At 45.5% G+C, this 24,004-nt stretch overlaps 1 protein-coding gene across 6 annotated transcripts in view; it reads left to right on the plus strand.

The window, feature by feature from the left end:
• CSGALNACT1 (chondroitin sulfate N-acetylgalactosaminyltransferase 1) overlaps positions 1–24,004 on the plus strand; it is a 321,684-nt gene that overhangs the window by 107,865 nt on the left and 189,815 nt on the right. For 2 of the 6 annotated variants that reach the window (XM_070459785.1, XM_070459779.1), the window contains exon 1: positions 8,213–8,323. The exons of 3 other annotated variants lie outside the window; for them this stretch is intronic. The gene's annotated coding sequence lies outside the window, so the exon portion shown is untranslated. Of the gene's footprint in view, positions 1–7,021; positions 7,086–8,212; positions 8,324–24,004 lie in introns of those variants that run through there. One more of the 6 variants, XM_070459782.1, reaches the window with a different exon arrangement.

Here is a 24,004-nt window from a genome sequence, read left to right on the forward strand (position 1 = left end):
TTCTTTTTGGTGACTGAGTGCTGTTCCATTGTATGTACGTCCCACATCCTCTTTGTCCATTCCTTCGATGGACATTTAGGTTGCTTCCATTTGTTGGCTTGGCTATGGTAAACGGTGTTGCCGCGAACACAAAGTGTTTGCTTGCACTTTACACTTTAAAAAGTGTCTTGGGACTTCCCTGGTGGTCTCGTGGTTAGGACTCCAGTGCTGCGGACGTAGGTTCAATCCTTGGTTGGGGAACGAAGATCCCGCATGCCATGTGGTGTGGCCAAAAAATAAAAAGAAAACTTTTTTTTTTTGAAGTGCCTTGAGTGTTGCGAATTTTTTTTTAAAGTACTTCTTTTGGAAGGCTCACATCTGTTCATAAGAACATCCAGTTTTTATACCCTGTGTCCTGAAGCAAGGCTATTGAGGTCAGCCACTGCCCACACAGGAGTGTCTGCGGGGCTCCATGCAGACTCCCAAGTCTGCCCCGTGCTCCAAACCCCAGCGGCAGTGCTGTTTCCTAGACCTCTTCTTAACTAGAGTAGGGCCTTTCATTAACCTGATGTGATCTGCTTTATTTCTCCAATTAACTTCCGTCCACAACTGACCCTCCATCTCCATGGGCTCTGCATCTGAGGGGTCAGTCACTGCAGACTGTAAATATTTGAGACAGGAGCATCCAAGGAATTTCCAGAAAGCGAAACTTGAATTTGCTGTGTGCCAGCAACTGTTTACATAGCACTTATATCAAACTTGAAACTATTTACATAGCACTTACCTTGTATTAGATATGAGAAGTAGAATTAGAATATCTGGACATATTTTAAAGCAAAGGAGAATGCGCATAGGTTATAAGCAAATACTGCAGCAGTTTACATAAGGGTCTTGAGCAAACCTGGATCCCAGAACTGATCCCCTGCAGATACTGAAGGATGACATCACTGGAGACAGCTCAGACTGCCTCAGGCATGGGACAGGTTCAGGTGGGTGTGTAGCTGCCCCGGGCACGGGGTTGGTTCAGGTGGGTGTGTAGCCGCCCCGGGCACGGGACTGGTTCAGGTGGGTGTGTAGCCGCCCCGGGCACGGGACTGGTTCAGGTGGGTGTGTAGCCGCCCCGGGCACGGGACTGGTTCAGGTGGGTGTGTAGCCGCCCCGGGCACGGGACTGGTTCAGGTGGGTGTGTAGCCGCCCCGGGCACGGGACTGGTTCAGGTGGGTGTGTAGCCGCCCCGGGCACGGGACTGGTTCAGGTGGGTGTGTAGCCGCCCCGGGCACGGGACTGGTTCAGGTGGGTGTGTAGCCACCCCGGGCACGGGACTGGTTCAGGTGGGTGTGTAGCCGCCCCGGGCACAGGCCTGGTTCAGGTGGGTGTGTAGCCGCCCCGGGCACGGGACTGGTTCAGGTGGGTGTGTAGCCGCCCCGGGCATGGGGTTGGTTCAGGTGGGTGTGTAGCCGCCCCGGGCACGGGACTGGTTCAGGTGGGTGTGTAGCCGCCCCAGGCACGGAACTGGTTCAGGTGGGTGTGTAGCTGCCCTGGGCACGGGCCTGGTTCAGGTGGGTGTGTAGCCGCCCAGGGCACGGGACTGGTTCAGGTGGATGTGTAGCCGCCCCGGGCACGGGCCTGGTTCAGGTGGGTGTGTAGCCGCCCCGGGCACGGGACTGGTTCAGGTGGGTGTGTAGCCGCCCGGGGCACGGGACTGGTTCAGGTGGGTGTGTAGCCGCCCCGGGCACGGGACTGGTTCAGGTGGGTGTGTAGCCGCCCGGGGCACGGGACTGGTTCAGGTGGGTGTGTAGCCGCCCGGGGCACGGGACTGGTTCAGGTGGGTGTGTAGCCGCCCCGGGCACGGGACTGGTTCAGGTGGGTGTGTAGCCGCCCCGGGCATGGGACTGGTTCAGGTGGGTGTGTAGCCGCCCCGGGCATGGGACTGGTTCAGGTGGGTGTGTAGCCGCCCCGGGCACGGGACTGGTTCAGGTGGGTGTGTAGCCACCCCGGGCACGGGACTGGTTCAGGTGGGTGTGTAGCCGCCCCGGGCACAGGCCTGGTTCAGGTGGGTGTGTAGCCGCCCCGGGCACGGGACTGGTTCAGGTGGGTGTGTAGCCGCCCCGGGCACGGGACTGGTTCAGGTGGGTGTGTAGCCGCCCCGGGCACGGGGTTGGTTCAGGTGGGTGTGTAGCCGCCCCGGGCACGGGACTGGTTCAGGTGGGTGTGTAGCCGCCCCGGGCACGGGACTGGTTCAGGTGGGTGTGTAGCCGCCCCAGGCACGGAACTGGTTCAGGTGGGTGTGTAGCTGCCCTGGGCACGGGCCTGGTTCAGGTGGGTGTGTAGCCGCCCAGGGCACGGGACTGGTTCAGGTGGATGTGTAGCCGCCCCGGGCACGGGCCTGGTTCAGGTGGGTGTGTAGCCGCCCCGGGCACGGGACTGGTTCAGGTGGGTGTGTAGCCGCCCGGGGCACGGGACTGGTTCAGGTGGGTGTGTAGCCGCCCCGGGCACGGGACTGGTTCAGGTGGGTGTGTAGCCGCCCCGGGCACGGGACTGGTTCAGGTGGGTGTGTAGCCGCCCCGGGCACGGGGTTGGTTCAGGTGGGTGTGTAGCCACCCCGGGCAAGGGACTGGTTCAGGTGGGTGTGTAGCTGCCCCGGGCACGGGGTTGGTTCAGGTGGGTGTGTAGCCGCCCCGGGCACGGGGTTGGTTCAGGTGGGTGTGTAGCCGCCCCGGGCACGGGACTGGTTCAGGTGGGTGTGTAGCCGCCCCGGGCACGGGACTGGTTCAGGTGGGTGTGTACCCCTGCGGAGGCTGCGGGAGTTCTGAAGCAGCTTGAAGACTTTACAGGGTCTTGAGGATGAGAGATGGTTGGCAGGAGATAGACGGGGTCTGCAGGTCACTGTCAGTGCGAACACGGGTAGATTCCATGTCCCGAGAGAACTGGGAACCCCAAGGAAAGAAAGGCAAGACAACAAAGCAGCACCAGTTCTGCCTGGTGTTCCGGAAGTTTCCATCGTTGCTGAAGAAAGGCCAGAGGATCAGTGAGACGAGGTTTCGTGTCTGGGCAGCCTGAGCCTCACCGCTGGGACCAGGTGTAGGGTTTGTCTCCTGTGTCTTGGGAAACGTGATCATCCAGGCATTGAGTCCAGCCTTTCGGAAAATCCAAAAGGAAAAACAACCAAAGTTTAAGTCTTAAGCTCCTAAGCGGACTTTTTGAAATATAGAAGGTGTTTGCTAACTAGGTTTCATAATCATTTTTTCCCCCCTTTTAAATGTAGCGTTGTTCAAGAGGAGTATAAGGCCCTGCTGAATTTGGTTAATAGAATTTACAGCAGGCAAGTCAGGCAAAGACCAGATTTCATGGAAAAATGTCTAAAGCAAGGTTGTTGGGAAGTTAAATTAGATTGGAGTGTGACTGATCACTCCTGGAACATGCGGTTGTGCCTCACTAAATTAGAATTTAAAAATTCTACCGGGACCTGCCTGCAGTTAACAGTGTTGTTTGCTGATGCTGTGGGGGACCGATTTTGAGTTTTGATCCCAGGTATATGCATTTTCCCCAAGTTAGTGAAAGCATGACTATATCTGGAGCTCGGAGCTCTTGCTTTGAGACCATGTCCACCAGCAATTGGATGTTCAGTCAGGAATACTCAACCCTATCCCCGGTGTAATTTTCAAGTTAATTGCTCGTAGTCTCACTTTACTAAAATGTTTCCTATCTTTCCTAATAATGCATCAACTGATTCATCAGATCTTTAAATCTTTAGGAAATACTCTTTACCAGAAGCTTATGTTAAGAATTTCATTATACTATCACAAATCTCAAAATAATACTTTTTTTTATATGAATGAAGCTGTTGTTTTTAACATGCAGTACTGCCTGACTTTATGTTATGTGTAATGAACGTAACTGATTTTGTTTTCATTGTAATTTGTTAACTTCTGTACATATCATTAAATTTGAAGTTGGAAAAACACGCCCAAAACTCCAAGGAGTCTTTGGAGAAGTTCCCTTTCAAGAGAAGTATAGTTTTAAGAATCAAGCAGGGAAAAAACAAAGATTAAAGTATTGGGAGATTTATCAGGATCTATCCATTCAGCTCACATATTTCATAAAATGACCTGCATATCTGGCAGGTGCTGTTGGATGTGACGTGAGGTGGCGATGTGATAAATTGTTCACCACAACACCCTCGATGGAAGTCAGAGCTCTGTCCTTGCAGACTTTGCAGACCAGGTGTGTTGACATTTAGTGCCCTCATCAGCAGGCAGGAGGGCTCGGTGAGTCTCATGTCGGGGAGGGGACGAGTCACGACCTTGGAAGTGTCCTCTGTGGCCTCTCTGGTCCCTCAGATCGTTTCCAGGGCAGGAATTCACTCCTCTGCCGGTCACTAGGACATGTACATGAAGAGTTGTGCATAATGTAATCAAAGAGTTGTACATGTGCATAACCATGAAGAGTTGCACCTACCCTCCCTCTGAAAGTGGTTTCGGGACAATCTTTAAAGATGTGCGTATTTCCTGGGGGTGTGTTCAACTCCCAGCAGAGTGCCTGGCACGTGGTACTGTAGAGTAGGTGTCTTGGGACTGAATCTTGGGTCTCCCTTTTCACCCGTGCAGGTCTATAGAGGGGGGCCGTCGTCCGCTGGTTGGTGACTGTATAAGGCATCGTGTTAAGAACGTCCTCTGCCGTCGTGTTCGATCGTCACAAGAAGGGGCCTGAGGAAGGCTTGAGCTGCGCTCTGTTAGGTGGTGCGGTGTTAGGTGACTGTGTGGTCTCAGCCCAGGGCTGGGTACCAGAGAGGGCGCACAGCGTTGTGTGTGCGTGAACTCCACTGTCCACACCTGGACGCCACAAGTCTGCCTCTGCTCACCCTTCATTTGTCAGAGCTGGTCCAGGTGCAGGGGCTGGAGCAGTATGCCTTCTGGGCGCTGGGAAGAGGGGGAGAGCTGCAAACTGGTGTATCATGACAGTGGCTTCCATAGGCCCATTGCACAGACGGTAAAATGGAGTGCAGAGAGGATGGGTTACTCGTCCAAGGTTACATCGCTGGAATATGGCAGAACAAGGCCTGGGACTTAGATTTGTTTGTCTCCAAAGCCCATAGTCTTAACCACCAATGCAATGCTGCCTTTCTTAGGGAGATGGATTTTCTTCCTCAGAAAACTTGACCTTAATGAGGGGCTGAATGATAAAAGTGCTGGATTGGGGGCTGGGTGCCTGGTTTCTGGGACTGATTCTCTCACCGATCCTCTTTGCCACTTGTCCGGGTGACTTCCTCCCCTGGGAATAGCAATTGCTATGGTGACGACATAGTGCTGCTTGTGATGCATCTGGAGAGGTGTATGGATGTGATGCTCTTGTTGCTGACAGTGCTGTGAGCAGGGCTCTTGTGTGGACTTTGCACATGGAACAGCTTCATGATTCCTACAAGGAAACAAGGAAACTTTTTAAACAATCTTGGTAGATTTAGTTATTTCCATTGTATGAAAATATCTTATATATTACAAAACAAATTTAAATGTTTCAGGCATTTCATTAGACTGAAATGATGCCAAGTTGCAACTGAAATTATAAACTCGCAACTTTTATTCCCCCTTCCTCCTGTTTTTTTATTGTATGGACTTTTGAAAAACTGTTCTTTTTAAAGAATGGTTTCATTGACCTATAATTGTTTTACAATGTTGTGTGAATTTCTGCGGTACAGCAAAGTGAGTCGGTTATTGTTGTTCAGTTGCTCAGTCATGTCTGACTCTTTGAGACCCCATGGACTGCAGCACGCCGGGCTTCCCTGTCCTTCACCACTTTGCAGAGTTTGCTCAAACTCATATGCATTGAGTCAGTGATGCCATCCAACCATCTCGTCCTCTGTCACCTCCTTCTCAGTTATACGTGTGTGTATGCTGGCTTATTTGCTAAGTCATGTCTGACTCTTGCGACCCCATGGACTGTAGCCTGCCAGGTTCCTCTGTCCATGGAATTCTCCAGGCAAGACTACTTGCAGTGGGTTACTGTTTCCTTCTCCAGGGGATCTTCCCGACCCAGGAATCGACCTGGGTCTCCTGCATTGCAGGCAGATTCTTTACTGAGACTGATCTGTGAGTGGAATATGCATGTATGTGTGTATATCACACACATATATATATTCTTTTTCATGTTCTTTTCCATGATGGTTTATCCCAGGATGCTGACTATAGTTCCCTCTGCTGTACAGCAGGATCTTATTGTTTCAAGATCTGTTCTGTTAAAAATGCATGTTCCAAAGAACACTTGTAGGTAATACAAATGGATATGTCCCTATAAATCCAGGAAGCTGTAATACTGTGCCATCTGTTGATGGTGAATGGAGGGGGTCAGAGCGATTGTGTGTTGTCTGTGGCCTAATTAGGAAAAGCAACCCTATCCCTTTGTGGGTATGGAAGAGAGGGAAACTGTTTTTTTTTTTTTTTTTGTCAAGTGTTAAATCACCGACCTGGCTTCCTGTTGCCTACACTTGGTGTGATTGTGGTTTTCAACACTTTTTTGGGGAACTCTGATGTACATTGTTTCATGTACATCTCTCTCCTTGACCCCACACACCCAATCCCAGCTCATGCTGGAACGTGGAGCCCCGGGGACCCCGATTGTATGTCACATCCCTTCAGAGGGGACATCATAGAGTTTTACAGTCCTCTGACTTCTTCCTGGCAGTGGCTGAAACTGCAGTGAATAATCAGATTAGAAAAGAAAAAGCTTTCTGTGGAAATTTGGGAGCAGAATTCCCATTAATTAAGAAAAAAATACCCAGCATATTTTTCTCAGAGCCCTTCGTATAGACATGTTTAGCCTTCATTGTTTAAATATAACCCTGCTAACCCAAGGGCACGCTATCTATGCCCCCTTCTCTCCCATTTGGACATAAAGCCTGTGATTGTTGATTGTTCTGGTTGGATCATTTGAAAATAAGATTTCAGTTTAGTAGAATATTTCCATTACAGGGTAACGGGCCTTTTTAATTTTGGACTTTTATAAGCTAGGAAAACATTTACATTTCCTCCCGGTTTTCCCTTTGCAGAGTCCTGAATAGACAAGGCGGATTCATTAGAGACTACATCATGAAATGTTGCATCTCTTTATTGGTGAGTCATGAAAGTTCAGGAAAAGAGCACAAAAGTAGGCATTTATAGTATGAAACAAGCCTTTGTCAAATTATGTATGTGGTGGTTTTAGCTGACCTTGGAAGTTACATAACACTCTGTATGTGCTTTTATACCCCAACGTGGTCTATAAAAGTGATGATAATGCATCGGCTTTACAAAATACCTTTGTGGACACCCAGCGCAGCTCTTTCCTTGCGTCTCTCAGCAGGGGAGAGAGATCACTGTGCCCACCTCCCCATCCCTGTTCTTTTTTGTCCACTTACATAATCACTTCTTGCAGATATCTCCTTAGACTGTTTAAATTCCAGGTGACTCAGTCTTTTGTGCATTTAGATTTCATTCAATCATAATACATTTCAAGTACCTCTTTCCCTTTTATTCTTCTTCTTCTTTTTTTTTTTTCCCCTATTATTGCCTTTTAGTTCCTCCAGTTTCTTTTACTTCATTTTGGGATAACATTTTTTTTTTTTTTTTTTTTTGCCACATGGCATGTGGGATCTTAGTTCCCTGATCAGGGATCAGGGATCAGACCTGTATCCCTTGCATTGGAAGCACAGAGTCTTAACCACTGGACTGGCAGGACAGTCCCTAAAGATAGCATTATCGATACATTTGAGGGTCATCAGTAATTAGAGCAGTGAGCCGTGGGAGAGCACAGATCTTACAGGGCGGAGAGAAGAAGGGTAGGTCTGGGGTCAGGTTGAGCTCGGAGACAAGTGGGCATCCTTGGGGCGTGGCTGCCATGCTGGGCGAGTCACGTCATTTCTCCCCTGCAGACCCCCCTCGTCTGTTTTTCATTTCTGTTCAGCAGTCTCGGTAGACAGCACTGGGGCAGAGCCTGACCCAGGTGGGCCGCCCTTAGGAACTGACACTGGGGCTGAGGCCTGGGGCGGGCCCAGTGATGCTGAGAGTTGGGGAGGGAATTTCAGGCACAGAGAAGGGTTCAGCACATTAGACATGAGAAACTAGAGAGAACTCTTACTCAACGCCTGCTCTCAAGGTACTGACAGTTTAGGCTGGTTGTCAAGGCGGTAAGCTTGATTCACTGCCACTTCCTGCCTTTCTGAAACTGATCCTTCCTGTAACCCCCAACCTCCGGCTGCAGTTAAACTAGGTGTGTCTTCAACTTGCACTTGGGCTCCAGATTACGTTGAAGGACCTGTTTCACTGATGCCTTGGGCCAGCCTCAGCTAATGTCTGCAAGAGACACCAATCTGGTATGTTTGTTAACAAATAACCACACAAGAAAAGGGTCAGGTTGAGGCTGAATCTGGGCTCTGTACCCCTATACTAAATTAAATTTAAGACAGAGAGTTTTGGGTGAAGTAGAAAAGACCGTGATGCTGGGAAAGATTGAAGGTGGGAGGAGAAGGGGACAACAGAGGATGAGATGGTTGGATGGCATCACCGACTCAATGGACATGAGTTTGAGTAATCTCCAAGAGTTGGTGATGGACAGGGAGGCCTGGCATGCAGCGGTCCGTGGGGTTGCAAAGAGTTGGACACGACTGAGCGACTGAACTGAACTGAACTGAAGACGAGAATAGCTTTATTGCTATGCCAGGCAAAGGGGGGACACAGTGGGCTATGTCCTCAAAGCTATGTGTCCCAGTGTGGAGGGGCTAATGAGGAGTTTCATAGCAATGGTTCAAAGAGGGTGTGGTCAGCTCGTGAACATTCTTCTGATGGGTTGGTGGAGAGGTTAAGTGGGAGTCAGCATCATCAACCTTCTGCTTCTAACGCGTCTGGAGTCTGTGTGCTTGTGGGCAGCACCCCACTCTCACCTGGAGGGGCTTTCCATATCTGCAAAACAGCACAAAGATACTCTGGTGTGTACTGATGGGGAACCAAGACCCTGCTCCAAGGCTGCACTATTGTTTCCCTTGACTGTTTGTTTCTCCCTGGTTTTGTGCTTGAATCTGACCAGTTGGAGCTCAGGGAAGGTCATGGAGGCTGAATGAAGGTTATTTCCTATAATCAAAGAAATGAGGGACACAGAAAAGCTTTGTTCCTAGGACCCCATAGGGCCCTCCTCAGTATCGGTGTTAATATAGACTAGATGCTCATTCAATGAGCGTATTTCTTAGGTTGTGACTTTCTCTGTCAGATGCAAATGATATTCAGACGTCAGCCCTGCAACAGAAGTTGACATGCTGATTCCTAGTTATTTGCTCTCCCTTTTATTATCTTTCTAAAACTTTAGCCTCAGTTTTACAATTTAGCTCAGCCCTGAAGGGAAGCTGCTTACTCTGTGTGCTGCATTAGACTTAATTTGCATGGAATATTATTAACGGAGTCTGTAGGCTTATTTCCCCATGTATGCATGGGACCACATAACCATTCTGCCAACATTAAGTTTTAAATGTTTTCATTTAAAATATCAGCCTTCAAGGGGAATATCCAAGACCTAGCCGAAGAGAAAATTAGGCTTATGACATTATCATACAAAAAAGAGAGCATTATCATAAAATGGAAAGAAAAATAGTAAAATAAAAATCTTGCCAACTGCATATGGTAAATAAAAAAGAATGATTGCGGCTATTACTAAATATTAAAATCACCAACTCTAACTTGCAAGAATTAAGGTTTTTCTTGGAAAAGAATAAGATGATTTGGTTGCATATGAACTCAGGAAGAGAGCCTTGAAGGCAAAACAATTTCCTTAAGACATTTTTAATGAAAACAGATGATGAAATGTAAGTCATTGCTTTCTTTAATGAATGATACATCTGAAACCATTGTCTCAAGGACTCCAATTTGCCTATGAAAGTATCCATATCCAAGTGGTATAAAATGATGCATTAAGTAATCAAGGTAAAAAAACTTCATAAAACCTCTGAGAGGAAGTACTCTTATGCTATTCTTGTTGAGTAGAGAATTCTAGAAGGATGTTACAAAGATAATTCTCCAGGCCAGAATACTGGAGTGGGTAGCCTTTCCTTTCTCCAGGGGACCTTCCTAACCCAGGGATCGAACCCAGGTCTCCCACATTGCGGGCAGATTCTTTACCAGCTGAGCCACAAGGGAAGCCCTACAAAGATCTAGTAAACCTCAATTATCATGAACACTGATTTTGGCCAGATAGGTTGTGTTGTGCAGGGTATTAAAAATAGCAAACCAGTGTGTCTTTATGGACCTGTCAATACTTTTCAGATTCAAAAAAACACAGAACATAAAAAAGTCAGCCGTTTTCTATAAAATGGACCCAATACTATGCAAACGTGCTGCTTATTTCAGAGGTATTTTCTCTGGGGTTCTGGCATTTCTGAAACATCCTTCCTGGGAATAATATGAAATTTGAGAAATTGTGTTAGAGGCCCTCTAAACTGGTTGAAAGGACAGGGGAGTGAAAAGACGAGGAGGAAAGTGGAGAGATGCTGGATGCCTCACAGCTGCTCCCTTCTGCCCATTCCTTATTTATTTGGCTGCACTGGGCCTTCGTTGCGGCATGCGGGTTCTTTAGTTGGGACATGCAGGGTCTTCTTCCCTAACCAGAAATCGAACCTGGGCCCCCTGCGCTGGGAGTGTGGAGTCTTAGCCACTGGACCACCAGGGAAGTCCTCTTTCTGCCCATCCTTTAATGAAGTGACTCCAATAAGCCCAAGGAGATGGAGCTGGTCTCAGAGGTGATGGGGGCAGTGGGGAAGCAGGTGTTCGCCTGGTGCTCTGGATGACTTCTGCACCAGGGAGGCGGGCAGAGAGGCAGGCTGGTTCCTCGCAGGCCCTTGGCTCTGACATGCTGTGGCTTTGTGCGGGCATCACTAATGGGGAGGAGGCTCAGACAAGGGCACAGGCTCAGGCCCAGGTGTCCTGGGGAGGGGACGGGGGCCCCCTTCTCCCTCCCCTCCGCCTGTTCCGCTTTGCCCTGAGAGCTGCCCCCTGGGAACAGGGCTGTGCCATGACACACACAGTGAACAGGTCTTATTTGTTACTGAAAGCAGAGGAGCACAGCAGCTTAATTGACACGCAATTATTTAGACATCAGTTGTACTTGGCGCAGCTGAGGCTTCTCTGATGGCTCAGTGGGTAAAGAACCCGCCTGCAATGCAGCAGACAGGGGTTCGATCCCTGAGTCGGGAAGGAAGTGGCAACCCACTCCGGTGCTCTTGCCTGGAGAATCCCACGGACAGAGGGGCCTGGCGGGCTACAGTCCACGGGGTTGCAAGGGTTGGACACGACTGAGTGATTATCCTACCCCACCACCAAAGCAGCTGAGGACTTCCAGGGAGGGAGTTCTGACCCAGCTGATGCCTGACCACCGCTACAGAATTTGAGATGTTTTCACCATTTCGTTAACTTGTGTATGACAACTGTTTTAGTCAACTCAGGCTCCTGTACAAAATACCATAGACCAGAAGGCTTCAACAGCAAATGTTTACGTTCTCGCAGGTCTGGTGGCTGGGAGTCCATGTGCCCTCACGTGGGTTTCCAGCAGGGACACTCTTCCCGGCTTGTGCTTCTGCCTTCCTGCTGTGTCTTCACATAGGTGGGTGAGGGAGAGACAGAACAGACACACACACACACACAGACGCACACTCACACTACAGGCTTTCTGGCGTATCTTCTTACAAAGGCAATGATCCCATTATTCGGACTCCACACTCATGACCTCCTAACCCTAAGGAGGTCCTTTCCAAAGGCTCCATCTCCAGATACCCTTACACTGGGGTTAGGCAGTCAGCATATGAATTTTGGGTGAACACAATTCAACTTTTTAGCCAAAGCTACTTTATATGTATAAAAGTAATATATTTTTAAGATGAATGAATGTGACATAAAATAGCCTCCGTGTATTTTAATTTTAAGGTACAGTGAGTTTCCCAGTTTACTTTGGGTTTATTAAATCTCAAAGAAACAAAAAACAGACTCACACATCCCTGGAGGCCCCCTCATGAATTCTGATCACAGACCTTCATCTGGGTGGTGTCACTGGAGGCCGTTTTCCTGCCAAAGTGTGGGACCAGGAGCAGGGTGCTGACGGTGGGCCTGGACAGGATTCTGGCCCTTGGGAAGGGCTCATTGTAGCAAGACTTACCCAAAGGAGCTTTGAATGCTGTGAACGTTAATCTAGACAGCAGGGTTTGAACCAGTATCTGACTCCTGAACCCATTTTTAACAAGGTATGTGTGTTAGCTTCCTTTTTTAAAACAGCTTTTTAAATGTTTATTATTTTAAAAATGTATTTAGCTGCACTGGGTCTTAGTTAAGGCATGTGGGATCTAGTTCCCTGATCAGAGATCGAACCTGGGCCCCTGTGCGTTGGGAGCAGAGTCTCAGCCATTGGACCACTAGGGGGTCCCCAGCTGTCTTGCTGTTGATGGCTAATTTTGTTTTTATTTCCCCCCAGCTTTACTGAGATGTAATTGACTTACAACATTGTGAATGTTTAAAGTGTACAACATTCGATTTGATGGATTTATATATGGCAAAATGATTGCTACCATAGTATTAGCAACTATGTATTAGCAACAACTCCATCTTGTTACATAATTACTATTTCTTTTTTGTGGTGAGACTACTAAATATCTATTCTCTTTTCAGCATTCAAATATATGACACAGTATTACCTGTAATCATCATGCTGTGCCTTAGATGCCAAGAACTTGTTAATCTTATAATCTTAGATATATCACATATTATTTATCCATTCATCTGTTAATGGATACTTAGATTGTTTTCATATCTTAGGTATTATGAATAATTTTGCAAAGAATATGGGATTGCAGATAGCCCTATATGATCTTGATTTTTAACTCCTTTGGATAAATACCTAGAAGTGGGTTGCTGGATCATATGTTAATTCTGATTTTACTTTATTGAGGAATTTCCAGAGTGGTTTTCATAATGGCTATACCAACTTGCCTTCCCACCAATGGTGCATTAGGGTTTCCTTTTCTCCACATCCTCCCAACATTTGTTATTTGTGTTCTTTTTGATGATAGCCATTCTCACTGGTGTGAGGTATACCTCATTGTGGTTTCAATTTGCATTACCCTGATGATTAGTGAATTCAATCACCTTTTCATGTAATTATTGGCCATTTGGATGTCTTCTTTGGAAAATAAATTCTCCCACTGACTTTTAAACTGGATTGTTTAGTTTTTGCTCTTGAGTTGTATGAGTTCTTTATATGTTTTGGATATTAAGCCCTTATCAGATAAAAGAAAAGTGAAAGTGAAGTTGCTCAGTCGTATCTGACTCTTTGCAACCCCATGGACTGTAGCCTACCAGGCTCCTCCGTCCATGGGATTCTCCAGGCAAGAGTACTGGAGTGGGTTCCATTTCCTTCTCCAGAGGATCTTCCTGACCCACAGATCGAACCTGGGTCTCCTGCATTGCAGGCAGATGCTTTACTGTCTGAGCCACCAGGGAAACCTCTTATCAGATATATGATTTGCAAATATTTTCTCCCATACAGTAGGTTGCTTTTTCATTTTGTTGATATGCAGAAGCTTTTTAGTTTGATGTAGTCCTACTTTTTTTTTTTTTTTAATTTGGCTGCAGGGCATGTGGAATCTCAATTCCCCAACCAGGGATTGAACCCATGCCCCCTGCATTGGAAGAACGAAGTAAGTCCTAACCATTGGACCACTGGGCAAGTCCCTATTCCCACTTATTTGCTTTTGCTTTTGTTGCTTGGGCTTTTGGTGACATGTCCAGGAAATCACTGCCAAGACCAACGCCAAGGGGCTTTTCCTTCTGTGTTTTCTTCTAGAATTTTTATATCTTAATATCTTGTGTCTTGTGGTATAAGATTGATATCTTATATCTTGTGGTTTTGTATCTTAAATTTAAGTCTTGAATCCATTCCAAGTTCATTTTTGGGAGTGGTGCACATTCTTCCTCTTGTTGTTATCCGGGTTTCCCAATACCATTTATTGAAGAGACGGTCCTTTCCACGTTGTGTATACTTGGTATCTTGCCAAGTATTAGTTGACCATATATGTGTAGATTTATTTCTGGCCTCTGAAGTCTGCTCCATCGGTCTCTGTGTCTATTTTCATGCCAGTACCATACTGTGTTGATAACTATGGCTTTGCAGCACAGTTTGAAATCAGAAACTGTGGTGCCTCCAGCTTTGTTCTACTTTTGCCATAATTGCTTTGACCATATGGAGGTCTTTTGTGCCTCCATACAGATTTTAGGGTAGTTTTTATATTTCCATGAAAAATATTATTGGAATTTTGATAGGAATTGCTTTGAGTCTGTAGCTGGTTTTGGGTCACAGGAATATTTTAACAATATTAATTCTTCCAATCCATGAACATGGGCTGTCTTTCCACTTGTTTTTATCTTTTTTCAATTGCTTTCATCAGAGTCTTATAGTTTTCAATGTACAGATCTTTCACCTCTTTGGATAAATTTATTACTAAGTGTTTTATTGTTTTTGATGCTGTTGTCAATGGGCTTGTTTTCTTTATTTCTTTTTCAGGTGTTTTATTGTTAGTATATAAAATCACAACTGTTTCCTATATTTTGAGTTTGTAACCTCCAGTTTTACTGAGTTAGCTGATTACTTTTAGCAATTTCTTCATGGAGTCGTTAGGATTTTTAAAATAGAAAATCATGTTATCTGCAAACAAAGACACTTCTACTTCTTGCTTTCATTTCTTTTTCTTACGGGACTGCCCTGCTAGGACTTCCATTACTGGGTTGAATAGGAGTGATGTCAGTGGACACCCTTTTCTTGTTTCTGTAGTTACAGGGAAAGTTTTCACCATTGAGTATAATGCTGGCTATGAGTTTATCACATATGGCCTTATGTATGTTCTTTCTGTACTCAGTTTGTTAGGAGTTTTACCATGAACGCATGTTGTATTTTTGTCAAATGCTTTTTCTCCATCTATTGCTGCTGCTGCTAAGTCGCTTCAGTCGTGTCTGACTGTGTGCGACCCCATAGACGGCAGCCCACCAGGCACCCCATCCCTGGGATTCTCCAGGCAAGAACACTTGAGTGGGTTGCCATTTCCTTCTCCAGTGCATGAAAGTGAAAAGTGAAAGTGAAGTCACTCAGTCGTGTCCGACTCTTCGCTACCCCATGGACTGCAGCCTATCAGGCTCCTCTGTCCATGGGATTTTCCAGGCAAGAGTACTGGAGTGGGTTGCCATTGCCTTCTCCGCTCCATTTTTTTAGATGAATCTATAATTTTTATCTTTCATTCTGTTAATGTGGTGTATCACATTGGTTGTCTTGTGTATGCTGAACCATCCTTGGCATCCCAATAAATAAATCCCACCTGATCATGTTGTGTATTAGTTTTGGAAGAATGCCACAAAAAATTACCACAAGCTGGGTGGCTTAAAGCAATAGAAATGCATTGTCTCCCAAATCTGGAGGTCAGACATCTGAAAGCGTGGGCAGGACCATACTCCCTTTGAAGCCTGTCGGGGACAGTTCTTCCTCCCCTTTTCCTGACCCTGGCCATGGGTGTTAATTCCTGGCCTTTCTTGGCTTGCAGCTGCCACTCTCGCTCTCTCTAATATCTGTCTCATCATCGTGTTCTCTCCCTGCGTCTTCACATCATTTTATAAGGACTCCAGCTGTATTGGATTAGGGACCACCCTATCCCATTGACCAGTTGATTCCAACGAGATGACCTTGTTGCATTTGGAAAGACTCTGGTTCCAAACAAGCGACACTTTGACGTTCTGGGTGTTAGGACGTCAGCATATCGTTTGTTGTTGTTGTCCTGTGTGTGTGCGTGCTTACTTTGTTGTTGAGAGGGACACAATTCAACCCGTAACTGTATGCTAGAAAATTTTCCATCTTTGGTGTGGATGAGAGTACTATGTTTATCAAGCTGTGGGTGAAAAAGGAAAGTAGTGAATTACCAAAATCCTCCAGTTATTTGTACTACGTTAAACATCTTACCTCTTGTCCTGGAGGCTTCCCAACATGATTAGTGAGGGTGTGTGGTTGACCTGGCAAAGACACCTTCAATTCAGCATGATAATCAGTATCCTCTGAGCCAAAAGTCCCTCTCTGCAAGTTTTAAAATAAGTTAGAAGAGAAGGGGGTGACAGAGGATGAGATGGTTGGATGGCAGCACCGACTCAATGGACATAAGTTTGAGCAATCTCTGGGAGATACTGAAGGACAGGGAAGCCTGGCGTGCTGCAGTCCATGGGGTCGCAAAGAGTCAGACATGACTTAGTGACTTAAAAACAACAAGCCCCTGAAAAAAGCTTTCAGTAGAATGTGTAGTCACTCTGGTTAGGTTGACAGAAAAATAATGGGGAGAATTTTCTTAGCATTACCAAAGTGTGGGTGTTTCAGCTTTTTGCTTTGAAGGATCTTACACTAGAGGATGTTGCTTTATAAAATATAGGGATGCCTCGCCTCAATTCTTATAGGTAGCCAGAGGTCAAACACAGAAGTATTTGAATGTATCCTCCAAAAATGTATCCTCAAGAATGCAAAGAAAAGGTATTCCAAATGTTAGGTTTATTCCTGGCAAATTCTTTTTTGATGCTTCTCTTAAATGTTTTGCCATTTGGTTTGGAAAAGTGTTCAGGCATCTTTGCCACCTCATTATGGACTGTTTCCAAGGCTTTTGAGGAGCTGCCATAAACAGCAGATCCAGAGCTGAGGATAAAGCCCTTGTTTCATATGGGTTATATCATGCCTGCTAAGAATGGGAACATTAAATGCGCTGTTAAAAAATTTAAGATGCTTGCCAATAATTTTTCAAGGTAGGTGTGTTATATGACTTTTGATTATGTTAAGTTTCATATAGCAAGTTCACATTGATGCAAACAAGAAAGTGAAATTGAATGACTTCTTTCAAGAATTATTTGCACTTTACTGCTTGAATCTTTGTTGTGTTAATGAACATCAAAACCATTGTATCAACATGCAGGTGTGAAGTGCTGCTTCGACATAAATATAGTAAGAGAATGTCTTTATGAAAATTCAAGCCATAGCAGGTGTAATAATAGACAGTGAAACCTTTCTTCCCATTATTCTGGTACTGTAGTTTCCATAAAAAGTGCTAGAGAACATCTGGACAAGCTATAGAAGAAGGAAAAGGCAGAGCCCTCTCTCCCCTCCCTGCTGTTCAAGTTTAAGTGCCTTCGAAATGGTACAAAGCAATTTAGGAGTGCACAGTGTTTAAATCTGAGAACGTTGTCAAAGCAAATCCAGGAATGTCAGAGAAAATGCCTATACGTGGCCAGTTGTTACTAGAAGACAGTTTTTTTTTAACCTCTCAACTTCAGGTGTCCAACTGCCTTTGAAAGTTTATATTTTAGCATACTAGTGACGATGGGACACATTTTGATTTGTTTTCTTCAAGCTCAGTGTATTTCAGGTTCTAAATCATATCAGCCTTGCCTTCAGCAATAGGAATGGATTGTTTTAAAGATTATTTTTTTTCTCTCAGCAGAACCTTCTTTTGTGATTGGAATTTCTGAGAATGACCATTCAGAGCGGTTTCCTGGCAGTTTATTATGCAGTTTATCAGAAGTTGCTTTTTACTTTAGGGAGTTGAACAATGTACTTTTAAAAATATATATACTTGGGTTAGAGTGACACTGAGATATCACTGCAGACGACTGGAATGGATGAATCTAAAACACTGGCGAGGATTGTGGAACAACAGGAACTCTCGTTTGTTGCTGGTGGGGATGCAAAACGGTACAGCTGCTTTGGAAGACAGCTTTCAGTTTCTACAAAGCTGAGCATATTTTCACCACACGATCCAGCAGTCATGCTGCTAAGTATTCTTCTAATCAGTTGAAAACCAGGTTCATACGGAACCATGAAGGCAAACATTTGCAGTATAGCACTATTATTCATAACAGCCCCGAATGGGAACAAACCCCAAAGTCCTTCGGCAGTAAATGGATAAACTATGGTACCTCCTGGAGAAGGGAATGGCAACCCACTCCAGTGTTCTTGCCTAGAGAATCCCGTGGACGGAGGAGCCTGGTGGGCTGCTGTCCATAGGGTCGCACAGAGTCACACACGACTGAAGTGACTTAGCAGCAGCAGCATGATACATCCATACCATGGAGTATTACTCAGTGATGAAACCGATGGACACACACATTCTTATCCATGTGCCATAGCCTGGTGCTTAATGTCACAGTGTGAACTTCAGTTAGTAATAATGTACCAGCAGTAGTTCATCAGTTATAACAAATGCATCACACTAGTACAAGTTGTAAACGTGAGTGTGTGGAAGTTTGGGGGAATGATCTGTACTTTCCGATCTATTCTGCAAACCTAAAACTGGTCTTAAGAAAGTGAAAGAAAGTGTTAGTCGCTCAGTTGTGTCTGACTCTTTGCAGCCCCGTGAACTGTAGCCCACCAGCCTCCTCCGTCCATGAAATTCTCCAGGCAAGAATACTGTAGTGGATAGCTATCCCTCCTCCAGGGGATCTTCCCTATCCAGGTATTGAACCTGGGTCTCTTACACTGCAGACAAATTCTTTAACGTCTGAGCCGCCAGGGAAGCCCTGGTCTTAAAAAAGTTTATTTAAAAAAAATCTCTCAAATTGTGAAAAGACATAGAGAAAACTTAGATGCACATGGCTAAATAGAAGAAGCCAGTCTGAAAGAGCTGCATACTGTGTGATTCCAACTTTATGACATTCAGCAAAAAGTAAAACTCTAGAGGTAGTAAAAAGATGAGTGATTTAGGATGTCCCTGGTGGGGCAGTGAGTTGCACTCCACCTACCCGTGCAGGGGACACATTTGGTCAGGTTCGATCGAATTCGATCCCTGGTCCGGGAAGATCCCACATGCTGCCCAGCAGCTGAGCCCATGTGCCATGACTACTGAACCCAAGCTCTAGGGCCTGAGAGCTACAGCTACTGAAGCCTGTGTGCCCTGGAGCCTGTGCTCACAGCCGGAGAGGCCACTGCAGGGAGGAGCCCGAGCAGAGTAACGAAGACCCAGTGCAGTCAAAAATAAACAGATAAAAAAGATGCGTGGTTGCCAGGAGTTGGGGAGGGGAAGGGGTGAACATGCAGAGTGCACAGGACTTTTAGGGCAGTGACGCTGTTCTGTGTGACCTTGTGATGGTGGGTACTTGTCTGTGTGACCTTGTGATGGGGGGTACTTGTCTGTGTGACCTTGTGATGGGGGTACTTGTCTATGTGACCTTGTGATGGTGGGTACTTGTCTGTGTGACCTTGTGATGGTGGGTACTTGTCTGTGTGACCTTGTGATGGTGGGTAATTGTCTGTGTGACCTTGTGATGCGTCTGTCTGTGTGACCTTGTGATGGTGGGTACTTGTCTGTGTGACCTTGTGATGGGGGTACTTGTCTATGTGACCTTGTGATGGGGGGTACTTGTCTGTGTGACCTTGTGATGGTGGGTACTTGTCTGTGTGACCTTGTGATGGGGGGTACTTGTCTATGTGACCTTGTGATGGTGGGTAATTGTCTGTGTGACCTTGTGATGGTGGGTACTTGTCTATGTGACCTTGTGATGGTGGGTACTTGTCTGTGTGACCTTGTGATGCGTCTGTCTGTGTGACCTTGTGATGGTGGGTACTTGTCTGTGTGACCTTGTGATGGTGGGTACTTGTCTACATTTGGCAGAAACGGTAGACTGTGTCACCAAGAGCGAACCTTAATGAAGTGTGTTAACCCATTACTGACTGGGAGATATTTTTGCAGTAACTGACACCTGTGGCTGGCGATTTGTTATGTAGGTGAAAATTGAAATATCTCTGGTCAGTAACTTTCAGGTGACAAAAGATGTATCAATAAGTCTCTGACCAATAATGTATAATTAAGTATCTGTATTAGTTCATTAGTTGTAATGAACGTTCCAAAGGAATGAAAGATGTAATAGGGGAAATTCCCGTGGGGTGGTTGGGAGTTCATGGAAACTGTACTTTCAGCTCAGTTTCTCTGTACATTTAAAACTTCTCCAAAAATTCGCCTATTAATTTAAAAAATTAGCAAAAGGTGAAAGGCAATTCAGATTTCAATCTCCGTATATGAAATTCTGTTGGGGCGCACACACATACATACACACCCGGTGCGCTTTCGTGGGTGCCGCTTCCGCCATGGTCATTGTGGCTACATCCCCGTCCACACGGGCCGGATGGGGGGATTCCTCCAGGGAGCTCCCTCCCCACCTGTCCTCGAGTCGCTTCCCAGCCACCTACCCGAGTGCGCAGCCCAGGTTCTCATCTGTCGAATGAGGGTCACTGGTCTTCCCCTTTCTCTTAAGGTTCTTCTAATTCGACTTGTCACATCCACAGGGAGGTTGTCGATAATCAGAAACATGGGTTAACTTACGGGATGAATGAGGTCCCACAAAAACAGTGTGGTAGAGATCGGGGGTGGTGGAGCTGATGTCAAACCAGGTTAGCCGCACGGCGATGGATGGAGGTTTTTGCAACTGGAAAAGACCATCGTTGATTTTTTTTTTTTTTTTTAGATGCCAGCAGGCAGAGGACTTGTCAAGCCCTTACATGTTTGAACTTAGCAGAGTGTGTTGTGTAGTGGAAAGTCTGGGCTTGAAGGCAGAAGAGTGTGTGGGCTGGAACGTCCCCTGTCCGCCCTGGCAGCCGAGGCACTTAGCTTGGAGCTCAGCCCCTCTGCGGCTCACTTTGTCTGTCTGTAAAATGGACCAGCTGATGCGGTCAGATAATGCCCTGCAACCCCCCCATGGGGCCTGTGCAGCCCTGGAGGGCGGGGAGGGGTGCTCGCCACGCAGGTTTAAATTTGAGTCGAATGAACTGCCAGTTTCAGTCTGTCTTTCGATCCCTCTGACTGGTACTCCTTTGACAAAGCTCCTTCCCCCTCTCTGGGTCCTCCTCAGGCTTTAGAAACACATGGATCAAAAAGGACCATGTGTCCTCCTAGGGACACATACAGAGTGGCCAGGGACGACCACTCCTGGTCTTTTCTGTGGAGGTCATGGTTCTCTCTTTTGTGTCCTTTTTCTGTTCCTCCATAGTATTAACTCCTGTTCTCACATTTTCTTTGACTTCTCTCTCTTTTTTAAATACTACTTATTGGCTAAGACTCTGGGGCTGGTCATCCTGGGTTTACCAACAGCATCCATGCCCAAACTGCTTTCCTTTTCTGAAACTGAGTTTCCTCATCTGTAAAGTGTGATGAGCACAGTGTCTGCTGTGAAGATTTAAGTACTCAATATGTGGATAAACATCAAGTTCTCTGAACAGTACAGCTGCCTAGAGAGTACTCAACAAATGATCAGCTGTTTTAATTTTTAAAGTAGGTTTAGTTATTTCTTTGCCTGTTTTGGGTCTTAGTTGCAGCACGCAGGATCTTTGGTCTTCATTGCAGCCTGTGTGATCTTTACTGGCAGCATGCTAACTCTTTGCTGTCATCTGACCAGAGATTGAACCCAGGTCCCTATGCTGGGAGCGTGGAGTCTTAGCCACTGAACCACCAGGGAAGTCCTGATGATATCAGATGTCTTTAAACTTTTTACTTTGAAATCATTTAGACTCACAAGAAGTTGAAGAAACCGTGTAGAAAATTCTCCTGAAACCATTGCAGCTTCATCTAATGATGGTATCTTCCATGATGACAATGCTTCCTGAAACCCAGGAAACTGCCCTTGGTACAACACTTTTAAGCACAGACCTTTGGATTTCACTCTTTTTCATGCTGTCTTTTGTGTGTTCCTGTGTGTGTGTGTGTACAGTTCTATGAAATCTCAGGACACACCTTCATGCGACCACCACCCTAGTAGGATGCAGGATTATTCAGTTTGCACAAGGCTGTCCCGTCACGTCACCCCTTTCCTCCACCCTCCCCTGGACACCATGGATCTGTTCTCCTTCACTTTTGGAGAATGCCATGCAAGGGGAATCACACCTTTGGCGATCGCTCTCCCACTCAGTGTCATGACCTTGAGATCCATCCAGGTTGCTCGTGGGACAGCAGTCCTTGCCTTTTCACTGCTGAGCGGTGGCCCTGAGTTTGTTCGTCCATTGACTGTTTAAAAGACATCTGGGTTGTCATCAGTTCTTTGGCTATTACAGACAACGCTGCTGTGAAAACTTATGTCCACTTTGTGTGAGCGTTTTTCATTCCCTAAGACTGTGATTGCTGAGTCATGTGTGAAGTGTATGTTTAACTTAAAAAAAACTGTCAAGCTATTTTCTCTGGTGGGTGTCCCATTTTACATTTCTACCAGCAATGTAGGCGACCTCCCGTTTCTCTGCATTGCTGTGTTTTATTTTTGCCATCCTCAGAGCCGTGAGGCAGTATCTCACTGTTACTTTAATTTGCATTTCCCTAATGGGTACTGGTGTTGGACATCTCTTCATGAACTTCTTTGTCATCTGTATATTCTCTTTAGTGATGGTCTGTTTTCCGGTCTTTTGCTCCTTTTAAAAATGGGGTTCTTTGTGTTCTTACTGTTGAATTTAATTTAGAAAGTTCATGTGTTCAGCGTACAAGTCCCTTGTCAGACTTGTGATTTGCCAATGTCTTCTCCCTTTATGTGGCATCCCCTTTGCAGGATGTTTTTTAGAGTGAAAGTTTTTTATTTATTGAATTTTTCCCTTTATCGATCATGCTTTTGTTATGTCTTCGATTTCTTTACCTAACCCTGAATTATAAAGATTTTTCTCCTCTGTTTGTTCTTAAAAGCTTTATATTTTTACGTCTTACATTGACATCTAGGATCTATTTTGATTTAATTTTTGTTTAAGGTATGAGGTTTACATTGAAATTCTTTCTTTTTTTTTGAGTATGAATAAACAATCATTCAGACACAATTTATTGAAGACAATATATTTCCTCCTTTCAGTTGCTTTTGTGTCTTTGTAAAAAGGATTCATTGGCCATACTGATGAGCTATTTCTGGGTTCCTAAATCTGTTGTATTGATCTGTGTGTCTATGCCTCCGCCAATAAATACCCCGCTGTCTTGATTACAGAGTGAGCCTCAAAACAGGGTCCTGTGACTCCGCTCTCTTTATTCTTCTTTCCCCAGATTGCTTTTAGTTACTTTAGTTCTTTTGCCTTTCCCTATATATTTCAGAAGAAGCTTGTCTTCGTTCAACAAGAAGCACTTTGCTGAGATCAGCTATTGTTTTAAATACTGTTATTACTTTTCTCATTCTGTACGTGTTTTATTGTCTCACTTTATAGTTCTCATGATTTCCTAGAACCAGAGTGGGCTTTAGAGATCTTTTAGCATGATTCCACTGATTCCTGTGGAGACAATGTCATCTTCCTTCAAAATAGATTCAGCACTGGTGAGTGTTCCTAAGATCACTCAGGCGGCTAACTGGTTAAGGGCCAGGGTTCGCGGCTTCTGAGTCTTTCATGTGAAGCATTTTCAATTTGTCACAAGGCCTCTCCCCTCCTAAACCTACCTAATCTCTTCTTTTTCCCTTACATGGTTCTGCTTTCTTGAAAGACATTATTTTAGAATTTGCTGTTGAGTTCTAAAGATAACATGATCAATGGTATGGAATCCCCTTAGAAACTTGTTAAAAGTGCAAATTCCTATAACTGGGGGTTTTTATTCAGTAAGTGTGGTGTGCCGCTCAGGAACCCACAATTTTTGTTTGTTTGTTTGGGTGTTGTTTTTGAACTTTTTGTTTTGTATTGGGGTATAGCTGATTAACAATGTTGTAATAATTTCGGATGAACACCAAAGGGACTCAGCCATACATATACATGGATCCGTTCTCTCCCAGACTCCCCTCCCATCCAGGTTGCCATATAACGTTGAGCAGAGTTCCCTGTGCTATACAGTAGGTCCTTGCTGGTGATCCATTTTGAGTATAGCAGTGTGTGCATGTCCATCCCAAACTTCCTAACTATCCCTTCCCCCAGCAACCATTAATTTGTTCTCCAAATCAATGAGTCTTTGTTTTCTAAGTTCACTTGTATCATTTCCTTTTAGATTCCACATGTAAGGGATGTTATTCGATATCTCTCCTTC

The sequence above is a fragment of the Odocoileus virginianus genome, chromosome 32 (assembly GCF_023699985.2).
Source record: "Odocoileus virginianus isolate 20LAN1187 ecotype Illinois chromosome 32, Ovbor_1.2, whole genome shotgun sequence".
Classification (NCBI taxonomy): domain Eukaryota; kingdom Metazoa; phylum Chordata; class Mammalia; order Artiodactyla; family Cervidae; genus Odocoileus; species Odocoileus virginianus.